The sequence below is a fragment of the Scyliorhinus torazame genome, chromosome X (assembly GCF_047496885.1).
Source record: "Scyliorhinus torazame isolate Kashiwa2021f chromosome X, sScyTor2.1, whole genome shotgun sequence".
Lineage (NCBI taxonomy): Eukaryota > Metazoa > Chordata > Chondrichthyes > Carcharhiniformes > Scyliorhinidae > Scyliorhinus > Scyliorhinus torazame.
The window spans coordinates 28,134,551-28,149,593 of NC_092738.1; positions in this window are offsets into that span (position 1 = coordinate 28,134,551).

Consider the following 15,043-nt stretch of genomic DNA (forward strand, 5'->3'; position numbering starts at 1 on the left):
CTTCATAATCCATTATGGCTCACAGACCATGGCCGGGATTCTCCAATCCCGCAGCCAAGTTCTGATGTCTGCGTGAAAAACGGCACGAACCATTCTGGCGTCAACAGTCCTCGACCTCGATTGTCAGGTATTCACCCCTTCCTAGGGGGCTAGGTTGGCGCCGGAGTGGTCCCCGCAGGTCCAGTGGGCACAGAACGGCCAGCATGAGTTCGCGCATGCGTGCTACGGCCAGCGCGAGATCGCGCATTTGCGTGGGTTCCCGTCTCCACGCTGGCCCCCGGGCAATATGGCGGAGCGCTACAGGGGCCCGACGTGGGAACATAGGCCCCCACGGAACCAGCCCCCCCCCCCCAAGGATGCTGCTGCTGCTGACACTGCTCCGCTAGAAAGTCAAGGAAAGGTTGCCACCGCCGGGAGAACCCCATCAAGGACCCTCTCAAGGCGAACTTTATTCGCTCCAGGCTGAGGAACCCCACCATATCGCTAACCCAGGTCTCCACACCCGGGGGTTTTGAGTCCCTCCACATTAGCAAGATCCGTCTCCGGGCTACCAGGGAGGCAAAGGCCAGTACCTCGGCCTCTTTCATTTCCTGCCCTCCCGGATCCTCCGACACCCCAAATATTGCTACCGCTGGGCTCGGCTTCACCAGAGCGACCAAAACCCGAGACATCACCCTCGCAAACCCCTGCCAGAATTCTTTAAGCACCGGGCATGCCCAAAACATATGGTCATGGTTCGCTGGACTCCCTGCACATCTCGAGCAACTGTCCTCCACCCCAAAAAACGTACTCATTCTTGCCGCCGTTATATGCACCCAATGCACCACCTTAAACTGAATTAAACTGAGCCTGGCACATAATGAGGAGGAGTTCACCCTGCCTTCATCCAGCTCCTCCTCCCACTTATCCTTCAACTCCCCCACTGAGGCTTCCTCTACCTCCTGCAGCTCCTGATACATGTCCGACACCTTCCCCTCCCCTACCCAGATGCCAGACACCACCCTGTCCTGGGTCCTACGCGGGGGCAGCAGCGTAAATGTCCCCACCTGTTTTCTAAGAAAGTCCTGAACCTGGAGGTACCTGAACGCATTCCCCGGGGGTAGGCCGAACTTCTCCTCCAGCGCCTGCATGTTAGGGAAAGTCCCGTCTATATACAGGTCCCCCATCCTCCTAATACCTGCCCTATATCAGCCTTTGTATCCCCCATCCAACCTACCCGGAGCAAATCTGTGGTTATTCCGTATCGGGGTCCACACCGAGGCCCCCTCCTCTCCAGTGTCTCCTCCACTGCCCCCAGATCCTCAGTGCCGCCGTCACCACACTAGTGGTGTATCGTGCCGGCAGGAACGGCAGTGGAGCCGTAACAAGTGCCCCTAGACTGGTGCCTCTACACAACGACGCCTCCAACTGGCCCCACCTCCTCCATCATCCATTTCCTGATCATGGCCACATTGGTCGCCCAGTAATAACTGCAGAAGTTCAGCAGAGCCAGTTCTCCCCTCTCCCCTCTCCCCCCCCCCCCCCCCCCTCCCCCCTACGCTCCAATACCCTTTTGACTCACGGGGTTTTATTCGCCCACACAAATCCCGTAACAATCCTGTTCACCCGCTTAAAGAAGGACTTGGGGATGAAAATGGGGAGGCACTGAAATACGAAGAGGAACCGTCATCTTCACAGTGTGCACCCATCCCGCCAAGGAAAGCGGGAGCATATCCCACCTTTTAAACTCACCCTCCATCTGCTCCACTAGCCGGGATAAGTTGAGCCTGTGCAGGGTATCCCAGTTCCTGGCCACTAGTATCCCCGAGTAACGAAAGCTCCTCTCCACTATCCTGAGCGGGAGCTCCCTCAAGTCTCTCTTCCTGGCCCCTACCGTGGACCACGAACCGCTCACTTTTCCCCACGTTCAACTTATACCCCGAGAACCTCCCGAAATCCCCCAGGATCCGCATGACCTCCCCCATCCCCTCTAACGGGTCCGAAATATACAACAGCAGGTCATCTGCGTAAGACCATAAGACATAGGAGCGGAAGTAAGGCCATTCGGCCCATCAAGTCCACTCCACCATTCAATCATGGCTGATTCCAACTCCATTTACCCGCTCTCTCTCCATAGCCCTTAATTCCTCGAGAAATCAAGAATTTATCAATTTCTGTCTTAAAGACACTCAACGTCCCGGCCTCCACCGCCCTCTGTGGCAATGAATTCCACAGACCCACCACTCTCTGGCTGAAGAAATTTCTCCTCATCTCTGTTTTAAAGTGACTCCCTTTTATTCTAAGGCTGTGCCCCCTGGTCCTAGTCTCCCCTGCTAATGGAAACAACTACCCTACGTCGACCCTATCTAAGCCATTCATTATCTTGTAAGTTTCTATTAGATCTCCCCTCAACCTCCTAAACTCCAATGAATATAATCCCAGGATCCTCAGACGTTCATCGTATGTTAGGCCTACCATTCCTGGGATCATCCGTGTGAATCTCCGCTGGACCCGCTCCAGTGCCAGTATGTCCTTCCTGAGGTGTGGGGCCCAAAATTGCTCACAGTATTCTAAATGGGGCCTAACTAATGCTTTATAAAGCTTCAGAAGTACATCCCTGCTTTTATATTCCAAGCCTCTTGAGATAAATGACAACATTGCATTTGCTTTCTTAATTACGGACTCAACCTGCAAGGTTACCAGGGAGGGAGACCCGGTGCTCCTCCCCTCCGCGCACCAATCCCCTCCAATCCCCCGAAGTCCGGAGCGCAATGGCCAACGGCTCAATTGCCAGGGCAAACAGCAACGGGGACAGGGGACACCCCTGTCTCGTCCCCCGGTGCAGCCTGAAATATTCCGACCGTAGCCGGTTTGTGGACACACTCGCTACAGGGGCCTGATACAGCAGCTTGACCCACCCTATGAATCCCTCCCCAAATCCAAACCTGCCTAGCGCCTCCCACAGATACTCCCACTCCACCCTGTTAAAGGCCTTCTCCGCATCCATCGCAGCAACCCCCCCCCCCCCCCCCCCCCCCCCGAGGGCATCATGATGATATTCAGGAGCCTCCTCACGTTCGTGTTCAGCTGCCTGGTCCTCTCCAATCACTCCCGGGACACAGTCCTCTATTCTGGTGGCCAGAATTTTTGCCAACAGCTTGGCATCACGTTCAGGAGCGATATCGGCCTGTAGGACCCACACACTGAAGCGGATCCTTTTCCTCCTTCAGGATAAGCGAGATCAATGCCTGCGACATTGTCGGAGGGAGGTTCCCTTTCTCCTTTGCCTCATTGAAGGTTCTCATCAGGAGCGGGCTCAACAGCTCCAAGAACTTCTCATAAAATTCTATGGGGAAGCCGTCCGGGCCCGGGGCCTTGCCCGTCTGCATGCCTGCCAGCCCCCTGACTACCTCCTCCAACCCAATCGGGGCCCCCAGTCCCTGCACCCGTTCTGCTTCCACCCTCGGGAACCTCAACCGGTCCATGAACCGCCTCATCCCTTCCCCCTCCCCGGGGGGTTCCGACTCGTATAACCTTCCGTAGAACTCCCTGAAGACTTCATTGACCCGCTCTGGGCTCAGCACCATGTTGCCTTCCCTATCCCGCACTCCCCAATCTCTCTGGCCAGCTGGTGCGCCAGCATCCTGCTCGCCTTCTCCCCAGACTCATAAACTGCCCCCTTCGCTTTCCTCAGCTGCGCCTCCGCCTTCCCCGTGGTCAGCAAGTCAAACTCTGCCTGTGATTTCCGGCACTCGTTCAACAGCCCCCCCTCTGGGGCCTCCGCGTACCTCCTATCTACCCTGAGTATCTCTCCCACCAGTCTCTCCCTCTCCGCCCTCTCCTTCTTCTCTCTATGGGACCTAATGGAGATTAACTCTCCCCTAATTACCACCTTCAGAGCCTCCCAAACCACTGCCACCGTCACCTCTCCTGTGTTATTCGCTCCCACATAATTCTCAATACTCCTCCTTATCCGCCCGCAAACCTCTTTGTCCGCCAGCAGCCCCACATCCAGTCGCCAGAGAGGGCGCTGACCCCGTTCCACCCCAGTCACAGGTCCACCCAGTGTGGTCCGAGACCGCAATGGCCGAGCATTCTACCCCCTCCACCCTCGGGATTAACGCCCTGTTCAGCACAAAGAAGTCTATTCGCGAATAGACTTTATGGACATGGGAGAAAAAGGAAAACTCCTTCGTCCTTGGCCGCGTAAACCTCCAGGAGTCAACTCTCCCCATCTGGCCCATGAACTCCCACGAGGCCCTGGCCGCTGCCGGCCTCTTTCACGTTCTGGACTTGGAACAATCCAAGCTCGGATCCAAGACCGTATTAAAGTCCCCTCCCATAATCAGGTGACTTATCTCCAAGTCCGGGATCCTACCCAACACGCACCTCATAAAGACCGCATCGTCCCAGTTCGGGCCATATATATTCACTAACACCACCTGGGCCCCCTGCAGCTTGCCACTCACCATTATATACCTGCCCCCCTTATCCGCCACAATGCTCCCCGCCTCAAACGCCACTCGTTTACTGACCAAAATGGCCACTCCTCTGGTCTTTGAGTCTAACCCCGAGTGAAACCCCTGTCCCACCCATCCTTTCCTTAGCCTCGTCTGGTCCGCGAGCTTTAAGTGCGTCTCTTGCAACATGGCCACGTCTACCTTCAACCCCTTCAAATGCGAGAACACGCGGGACCGCTTGACCGGCCCATTCAGGCCCCTCACGTTCCATGGGATCAGCCTGATCGGGGGGGGTAACCACCCCCCCATCCCGCCGACTAGCCATCTCCCTTTTTCGGCCAACCGCGTGCCCCAGCCTCCCTCCTCCAGCTCTCCCCCGGTGGCCCCCCCACCCGACTCTCCATCCATACCCCTCACCTGGCTCCCCTTCAGTCAGCAAAGCACCGCCCCCCCCCCCCCCCCCCCCCCCCGGCCAAGCATCCGCTTAGCTCTGGTTTCCCCCCCATTGTGCTTCCGTGAGTCAGCTCACCCATGCTGACCCCGGCCGCTCCCGCCTCTATATACCAACCCTTAACTTGTTGCCTCCTTCGGGCCCCCTCCCCTGCAGGGTAGAGGGGCAAGCGCCATCTGGGACCTCCCCGTGCGCCGGACAGCCCGTCCCGGGCGATTCCCACCCCCTAGCACCGAACACCTGGAAAACAAAACACCTGGAAAACAAGCAAAACAAACAACAGAACCCCCAACCAAACTAGGGCAGACATGCCCATAAACCTATGCTTTACCCGCCGTCCTCCCCATGGTCCCTCCCCACCCGCACATTTCACCCCCATACAACAGTCCCTTAGTTCAGGTCCGGCTTCTCCTGCCTGATGAACGACCACGTCTCGTCTGGGGTATCAAAATAGCGGTGCCTGTCCTGGTATGTTACCCACAGTCTCGCCGGGTGCAGGAGCCCAAACTTCATCCCTTTACCATGGAGGACCGCCTTCGCCCGGTTAAAACCTGCACGCCTCCTCGCCAGCTCAGCTCCCAGGTCCTGGTAAATTCGGATCTCGCCGCTCTCCCACTTACTGCTCCGCTCTTTCTTCGCCCACCACAGGACTCGCTCCTGGTCTGCCAAGCGCTGAAACCGTATCACCATCGCCCTCGGTGGCTCGTTTACCCTCGGCTTTCTGGCGAGAACCCTGTGCGCCCCATCCAGCTCCAAGGGCCGCGGGAAGGCCCCCGAGCCCTTCAGCGTCTCCAACATTGTGGCCACGTACGTGCTCGCGTCCTCCCCCTCCGCTCCTTCAGGAAGGCCCAGGATCCGCAGATTGTGGCTCCGAGACCTGCACTCAAGGCCATCCAGCCTCTCCTGCCATCTCTTATGGAGCGCCTCGTGCGCCTCCGCTTTCACCGCCAGGCCCAGGATCTCGTCCTCGTTCTCCGCCACCTTCCTCCTCACCTCCTTGATCTCCTTCTCCTGCGCCTTCTGGGTCACCACAATTCTTTCTATGGAGGCCAGCATCTCCATTTTCAGCTCCATGAAGCAGTTTTTAAGGAGCTCCTGCTGTTCTCTGGCCCACTGGGCCCACACCTCCCGATGGGGGGGGGGGGCTTTCAACGGCCCCCGACCGGCGTAGTTGTGATCCCGCGGGCGACGGAGAATCGGTGAGCCGGCGTCGGGGAGCCTCCTGGGGATTATCCGACCCGGCGTGGGGTCGGAGAATCCCAGCCCATGGATTTGAGGTGGAAATGGTTAACATGCACTGTTCTGTAATTATTTTGTTTTTATCATGTATTCTTCATTTTGAGGCAAGAATCACATTTCTGGATAACCACCTTGGTTAGATAACTCCAATCCACAGTCCAAGCTAGCACAATTGTTTTGCTATAGACCCCAGGTTAGCACACTCCAGAGAATCCATAGTAAAGGCGTATCAGAAGACGGAATTTAGTTTAATGAACAATTTCAATTGATCTATTAAAATTTTGGAATGCCTAAGCGATCGGAAGTCAAAGTCGTTAACAGTAATGCATGATTGCTTTGTGGGCCTGTATGTGTGGAAGGTATAAGCTGTGCAATGGAATCAATGTTAAACATTGATCCTGGGATTATATTCATTGGAGTTTAGGAGGTTGAGGGGAGTTCTAATAGAAACTTACAAGATAATGAATGGCTTAGATAGGGTGGACTTGGGAAGTTGTTTCTATTAGCAGGGGAGACTAGGACCCGGGGGCACAGCCTTAGAATAAAATGAAATGAAATGAAAATCGCCTATTGTCACAAGTAGGCTTCAAATGAAGTTACTGTGAAAAGCCCCTAGTCGCCACATTCCGGCGCCTGTTCGGGGAGGCTGTTACGGGAATTGAACCGTGCTGCTGGCCTGCCTTGGTCTGCTTTCAAAGCCAGCGATTTAGCCCTGTGCTGTCACTTTAGAACAGAGATGAGGAGAAATTTCTTCAGCCAGAGAGTGGTGGGTCTGTGGAATTCATTGCCACAGAGGGCGGTGGAGGCCGGGACGTTGAGTGTCTTTAAGACAGAAGTTGATAAATTCTTGATTTCTCGAGGAATTAAGGGCTATGGAGAGAGAGCGGGTAAATGGAGTTGAAATCAGCCATGATTGAATGGTGGAGTGGACTCGATGGGCCGAATGGCCTTACTTCCGCTCCTATGTCTTATGGTCTTATGTCCAATCAATAAAAAGCAACAATCAACAAAGCCAGTAAAGTTTGAACTACATTGTCAAAACAGTGAATACAAGTCAGAGGATGTTGTGATCATGCTGGATATTGCTCTGGGCAGACTACATCTTGAGGATTGTGTTCAGTTTTGGACGGACATTCAGGCAGTGTAGAAAAAGTGTCGTAAGGGAGCTTTCCCAGCCTGAGGGAGTTGGAGGGGAAATTTGAATTGATGGGAGGGAACGAGTTTAGGTACCTGCAGGCGCGGGACTTCCTACGCAAGCAGGTCTCAGCCTTCCCGCTCCTACTGCCAAGGGGGATACAGGACAGGGTAGTTTCCAGAATGTGGGTGGGAGAAGGGAGGGTTTCTGACACTTACAAGGAACTCATGGGGTCAGAGGAGACGCAGACCGAGAAATTGAAACGCAAGTGGGAAGAGGAGTTAGGAGGAGAGATAGAGGATGGTCTCTGGGCGGACACGTTGAGTAGAGTCAACGAGTCCACATCATGTGCCAGGCTCAGCCTGATACAGTTCAAGGTCGTTCACCGGGCTCACATGGTAGTGATGAGCAGGTTCTTTGGGGTAGAAGACAGGTGTGCAAGGTGTGCGGGAGGACCAGTGATCCATGTCCATATGTTCTGGGCATGTCCGAAGCTTAGGGGATATTGGCAGGGGTTTGCGGACGTCATGTCCACGGTGTTAAAGACAAGGGTGGCACCGAGTCCAGAGGTGGCGATTTTCGGGGTGTCGGAAGACCCAGGAATTCAGGAGGAGAAAGAGGCAGACGTTCTGGCCTTTGCTTCCCTGGTAGCCCGGAGACGGATACTATTAGCTTGGAGGGACTCAAAGCCCCCGAAGTCGGAGACCTGGCTATCGGACATGGCTAGCTTTCTCTGTTTGGAGAAAATCAAGTTTGCCCTGAGAGGGTCAATGTTAGGGTTCGTCCGGAGGTGGCAGCTGTTCGTCGAATTCTTTGGGGAAAATTAACCAGAAGAAAAGGGAAAAAAGGGGAGGGCAGGGGGGGGGGGGGGGGGGGGGGGCATCCGGAGTTTAGTTTAGAGTAGGGTGTTAGAAAAGGTGGGACCTGTGAGGGAGGAAGACGGCCTTTGCACTATGTTTATATTTGCATGTACACTGGTTTTTCTGTTATTGTTCTAAAACCATAAATACCTCAATAAAACGTTTATTAAAAAAAAGAAAAAGTGTCGTAAGGTGGGTCCCCAGTGTTGGAGATCTGAGTGTTTAGGAAAATCGAGAAAGCTCGGACTATATGGCAGAGAAAGTCACCACTGTCCTCAGTGTCTTGAAATCCACTTTTCCCACCTAACATTGGTCTTTGCCAATATCTTGTAAAATCTCACCTTAACTTTTTGTGATTCATATACCGGGACACCCAGATCCCTCTGTACCCTCGAGGTGTGCAATCTCTCTCTATTCTAATAGTATACTGCTTTTCCATTCTTCCCGCCGAAGAGGAAAAGTTTTCCCACTTTATGGGTGGGATTGTGTCCAGCGTCTAGTCCTGCCGTGGCAGGTCCCGTTCCACCAGGGCCGGAAAACCCTGGCCTATGCTCCATCTGCCAAATTTTATCCCAATCGCTTAACCGATCTGTGTTCCTTTGTAGACTCTTTTTTCCCCGGGACCCACTTCTACCAACCGGCGGAACTTCGGGACCGTGCTGGCCAAAGTTTGCAACGCATGCCGGCTGACGTTCGCGACCCACACCGGCCGACCATCGCAACACACCATTTTCACCACCTTTAATGCGACAGATGAGCCTGCTTGGCCCTCACGATCTCACTTGCTTCGTCAGTCAATGCTACATTTAGGCTAAGGACGTCAGCTGACGATTTAAGTTCTCGCTGCATCCTTTGAAAAAAAGCAAGAGGTTTGTCCTCAAACTCGGCATGTTTAGTCTTCAAATGCCTTTGAAGATTTAAGGTTTTAAACTTTCATTTGCCAGTACTTCCCTGAATATAACACATATGGGTTTTGCATCCTGATTTGCATTGGCACAATAAAGCCATACCTCAAGAAATCATCTTTATACTGCTTTGTTCCCGATTTCAGTTTCTACCCAATGGGTTGTTACACAGAGGCCCTGGGGCTCTGTATACAGCTCACACCAGCGCTACTTTGTCCTGCCGTGGGATCTCCTGAGAATCTCTCTCCAGCAGATTGAGTTGTGAGATCCTGGCCTGTTTCTGTCTCTGGCCCTCTCTTCCTTATTACAAAATAATCCATCTTCAGCTCTTCACAAGTCCTGTTGCTTGCTTGCTGGCAGCTACAAAACGGAGGAATCTCGCCTCCATGATTTTGTGCCCAAAGCACAAATGTACAGGGCACGTGGCATCAGTGTACAAGCTGGGTGCGTGACCTTCTTTCTCTGCCACTGCCTCCGGCGGAAAGACTCCCATCGTTCCTATTTAAAGGCCGGTCGCGGCCGGCATTCTTTTGTTTGACTTTGAAACTTTATTTCCAATACCTGATTTTTCCAAATGTATGACTTTTTACTCCTGAAAATTGAAGCAATTTCAGTTGAAAATGCGCTTCCGAGGGGCGGCATGCGGCGCAGTGGTTAGCACTGGGACTGCAGCACTGAGGACCCGGGTTCGAATCCCGGCTCTGGGTCACTGTCCGTGCGGAGTTTGCACATTCTCCCCATGTCTGCTTGGGTCTCACCTGCACAGCCCAAAGATGTGCAGGTCAGGAGGATTGGCCACGCTAAATTGCCCCTTAATTGGAAAAAAATAATTGGGTACTCTAAATTTAAAAAAAAAGAAAACGCGCATCCTTACATTAACACACAAACTTTGTTTTACATATATTCCCATTTCTTTAGAAATTTAAACAAGTATAGAAAAAAGTACAATCTTGTTTTACTTTACAATCCATGACTTTAGACGAGATGAGGTAACTTGTCAAACACACACACTGTCACAATATTTCTTACTGGTTCCACTGCTTTGCGCTATCCAAACATCCAAGTCATCCCCTTCTCCATTCTCACCAAAAGCTCTGACTTCCTGGTTTCCGGAGAGTGGTGACACAAAGTGATGACTGTGTAGGTTTCTTCCAGCGTTGACATGTGCCAGCCGTATTGACTGGTCTCGTTTGATCGGTATTCCTCGCCGACAAACCTGGCCTGGCTTCCCTCCCACTGTCCAGTGGCTGCATCCACCCCAGTCACAGACTGCCGACCACTTCCCAATCAGTACTTCACATCATGGGAGTCAAGCAGATGTTGTGCCAGCCGTTAAACAGCTTGACCACGGAGCCGTAGGTCGCATACTGCTGATCAGTGAACGCCCGTCAGCTCCCTGTCCCCCCCCCCCCCCACCCCACCCCCGTGCACACGCGCGCAGTGACCAGCACACAGCCCAGCCTCACCCCCACCCCCTCAAACACTGCCCGCAGCCGGCAATCTTTACAACCAGTCATAGCCGTTGGGGACTTCTTTCCGTGGTTGGGAACGCCACAACCGATCGCTCTACGACCCTCCTGACACCCGCGGGTCCCGACCCTGAATTTGAAAAAGTCTGGTGTAAGAAATATGGGTTTTTATATTTTTCCCTGTACTATGAATTTTTTTTCCCAATCCGCATTGCTTGCTCCAAAAACCAATTCAAATTCAACTCAAAGCGAATTCATGGTCTCCACAAGAGAGACATCCAAGATCCAAGAGGCCAAGAAAGGGCATGGCACCTCATCTTCATAGAATCATAGAATTTACAGTGCAATAGGAGGCCATTCGGCCCATCGAGTCTGCACCGGCTCTTGGAAAGAGCACCCTACCCAAGGTCCACACCGCCACCCTATCCCCAGAACCCAGTAACCCCACCCAACACTAAGGACAATTTTGGACACTAAGGGCAATTTATCATGGCCAATCCACCTAACCTGCACATCTTTGGACTGTGGGAGGAAACCGGAGCACCCGGAGGAAACCCACGCAGACACGGGGAGAACGTGCAGACTCCGCACAGACAGTGACCCAGCAGGGAATCGAACCTGGGACCCTGGTTGTGAAGCAATTGTGCTAACCACTATGCTACCATGCAGCCTTGGGCTTAATCTGACGCTTGATCTTAGCCAAAAGGCCGAGAGGCGGTCTGCACTATGAATTTTAGGTACTGTTCTTTATAACTGTTTTGTGTGGGCTTTTGCCAAGCAAAGAGTTAATCGCTCGTATGTGAAAAGCTGTTTGTATTGATTAGGTTAGGCGGATAAAAAAGATGTCCCGTGATGATTAGGGATAACATGTATGAAACCAGACATTTCAAGAGACAAAGGGTAAGAGGTTAGAACAATTCAGAATGGTTTAACGTAAATTAGAACAGTTTCAAATGATTTAGTCTGTCTGTGGATGGTACAGTCTACTGATAAGAGACAGGAAGAGGGAATTCAAAGTTACTAGGTTGTTTGGATATTTTTGATTGTATGGCTAAACTCTGATTGTAATTGTTACCAAAGGTGCCACCAAAGAACAATTTAGACTCCAAAATTCTCTTCATTTGTTACACCGAAACTACTGTCTGCCAATTTTTTGTCTTGTCAAGAACTTGAATAAAGATTCAAGTAATTTATGGAACCTTCAAAAGAAAGGAGAAAGTTGAATAAAGCTAAAGTCCCAAAGGATTGGAAAACATGTGCTTGTCTTCTGTGCAGAACCCAAACAACATGTTCATTACTTTGAAGTTGGCTCAACAGTCTCGCATTCGTTTCACAGCCTTGAATCTTCCTGATCTGCAGCTCTCTTTGTGTCAGCCAGAGTTTTTTTTTTCTTTTTAAAAATAAATTTAGAGTACCCAATTCATTTTTCCAATTAAGGGACAATTTAGCGTGTTCAATCCACCTAACCTGCACATCTTTGGGTTGTGGGGGTGAAACCCACGCAGACACGGGGAGAATGTGCAAACTCCATACGGGCAGTGACCCAGAGCCGGTATTCGAACCTGGGACCTTGGCGCCGTGAGACAGCAATGCTAACCACTGCGCCACCGTGCTGTCCTGTGTCAGCCAGTTTGATGATTAAAGCACAAGTCACATTAAATTTGAAGAAAGAAACTCCTTTGGTCGGCTATAACTTGCGACCAACTAATTTATTTTTGAAGATATTGAGGAATGCATGGAATCAGATATAAATCTGGGTTATGTTTGGGTTATTCAAGTTCAGAAAGAACATTTCAACCAGCAACTCTCTACTTCAAAAAAGTTGACGGTTTATATGTTAGAATATTAAAGTGTAGGGCTGCACGGTGGCGCAGTGGGATAGCACTGCGGCCTCACGGCGCCGAGGTCCCAGGTTCGATCCCGGCTCTGGGTCACTGTCTGTGTGGAGTTTGCACATTCTCCCCGTGTTTGCGTGGGTTTCGCCCCCACAACCCAAAAGATGTGCAGGGTAGGTGGATTGGCCACGCTGATTTGCCCCTTAATTGGAAAAAATAAATGAATTGGGTACACTAAATATATTTAAGAAAAGAATAAGCCGGGAGTCGAACCTGGGACCCTGGAGCTGTGAAGCAACAGTGCTGCCCACTGTGCTACCGTGCCACCCAGGACACGAGGAGAACTCTCTTGATCATTTGTAGTCACCCCCTGACTCAGAGGAAGGAGTTACACCCAATGTAATATTCTTTTAAGTACCCTCCCAGAACAAATATTGAGCAACTGTGCGATCCCATCTCTTGACCTTCGAGCAGAATGGACACATTCAATGCAACCAATGAAAGAAGACTTTTGTTAAGTACTGTGTAGTATTGTGTGAGGTTTTTTTTTTCTTTACTTTCCCCCATCTAAAATCATCCTCTTCCCTCCTGAAGGTTCTAACACATCTTTGGGTGTGGTCCCATCGACTGCAGCAGCAATCCAGCAGCTCACCGAGGTGCAATGCTTCATTTGAAAAACCTATAGAGCAGGAGAGGAAGTGGCAGCGAGATGGGGTTATCACAGACAAGCCCAATCGTGACCTACCCTACAGTCATATACAAGTACTTTTCAGCAGGAGTCACTGGATAGTGGTCAGGAGCAAGAACGCTGGATGATTTTCCTCTCACTAGCTCAGAGTTGCTGAGTCAAATTTTGCACCATCTTTGGTGCCAGGCGGCACGGTAGCACAGTGGTTAGCACCGTTGCTTCACAGCTCCAGGGTCGCAGGTTCGATTCCCGGACGTGGGTCACTGTCTGTGCGGAGTCTGCACGTTCTCCCCGTGTCTGTGTGGGTTTCCTCCGGGTGCTCCGGTTTTCTCCCACAGTCCAAAGATGTGCAGGTTAGGTGGATGGGCCATGATAAATTGCCCTGAGTGTCCAAAAAGATTAGGTGGGGTTACTGGGTTACCATAAGACCATAAGACATAGGAGCGGAAGTAAGGCCATTCGGCCTTACGGCTTTACGGCCTTACAGGTGGAGACTTAAGTGGGGTAAAGGTGCAGGGCAGATACAATGGGTCGAATGGTCTCCTTCTGCACTGTAAATCCTATGGTTCCATGATTCATTGCCCAGACAAGCTCAACACAGATGTGGGGTTAACCCTGGAATTTTCTTCGTTTACACAGCCTGACACCAAGCTCTTTTTGGTAGGACGTGAAACCCTCTTTCTCCTGGTATTCTGGGCTATACACTAATTACAGTTGAGAGGATCTGTACTCCCAAGACTTTTTCACTATGAACTACATAAGGAGGTGCATACCTATGGGTCATTAGTGTTTTTCTCTTCAGTTGTTATTCCCTCTATTGGCCATTGGAATATGTTTGTCCTTTACTCTGTTTCTTCCGATGGAAGATGGTTAAATTGGGAACTCAGAGCACAAAAGCAGGTGTGAACCAGCGTCTCACAATGTGGCACTAAGCGTCAGTGCCTGTAAAGATGAACAAATCAGCATTTTACACATTACAAGTACTTGAATCCTGCAAGGACTGAGTGTTCTTTGCAACTTTCAAAATAAACACACCTATCACTCGGCATTGTGAAACAGATTTGTGTGCGTACTAACCCTGTATGTACCTATCCTGTGTATGCTCACCCTGTGTGGGCTAACCTTATGTGTATTCACCACGTACGTACTAATCCTGTGTGTACTGACCATGTGCGCACTAACCAAACTCATTTTTTTAAAAAATCACTCAACATGCAATCAAAAGTGGTCATCTATAGGGTAGCACAAGTGGCTAGCACTGTGGCTTCACAGCGCCAGGGTCCCAGGTTCGATTCCCCGCTGGGTCACTGTCTGTGCGGAGTCTGCACGTTCTTCCCATGTCTGCGTGGGTTTCCTCCGGGTGGTCCGGTTTCCTCCCACAGTCCAAAGGCGTGCAGGTTAGGTGGATTGGCCATGCTAAATTGCCCTTAAAGACCAAAAATGTTAGGAGGGGTTATTGGGTTATGGGGATAGGGTGGAAGTGAGGGCTTAAGTGGGTCGGTGCAGACTTGATGGACCGAAAGGCCTCCTTCTGCACTGTATGTTCTATGTTCTATCTTGTTACGTAAAACTGTGCTATGTGCATCATGGACAATGAAACGGGGAGGACCAGGAGCGATCCGGTTAAAACTGCAAATTGCTGCAAGCTATTTCTCACCCTTCACTAATAATGCCCATTGCCCCTTCCTCCCAATCACCCCTTCACAGTTGCCACCATCCTGACCCTCTTCTCTCCCAGATGCCCCTCTCTCCCGATCCTCAGAAGAGGACAATGGGATTAGTTTTGTCGTGCTCGACCAAACAGCCAGACACAATGGGCCGAATGGCCTCTTTCTGCGCTAGTTCTATGAAATCTAGAAAGAGAGGGAAATATAGGCCAGAGATAGTGAGACCGAATTAAAAAGAGAGGAAAAAAGAGAAAGAGATATAGAAAAAGAGAATAAGAGTCAGAGATAATAGGACCAAGAAAGAGGGAGCATGCACAAGAAGACAACATTGCAATTACTGAATATTATTAATCAC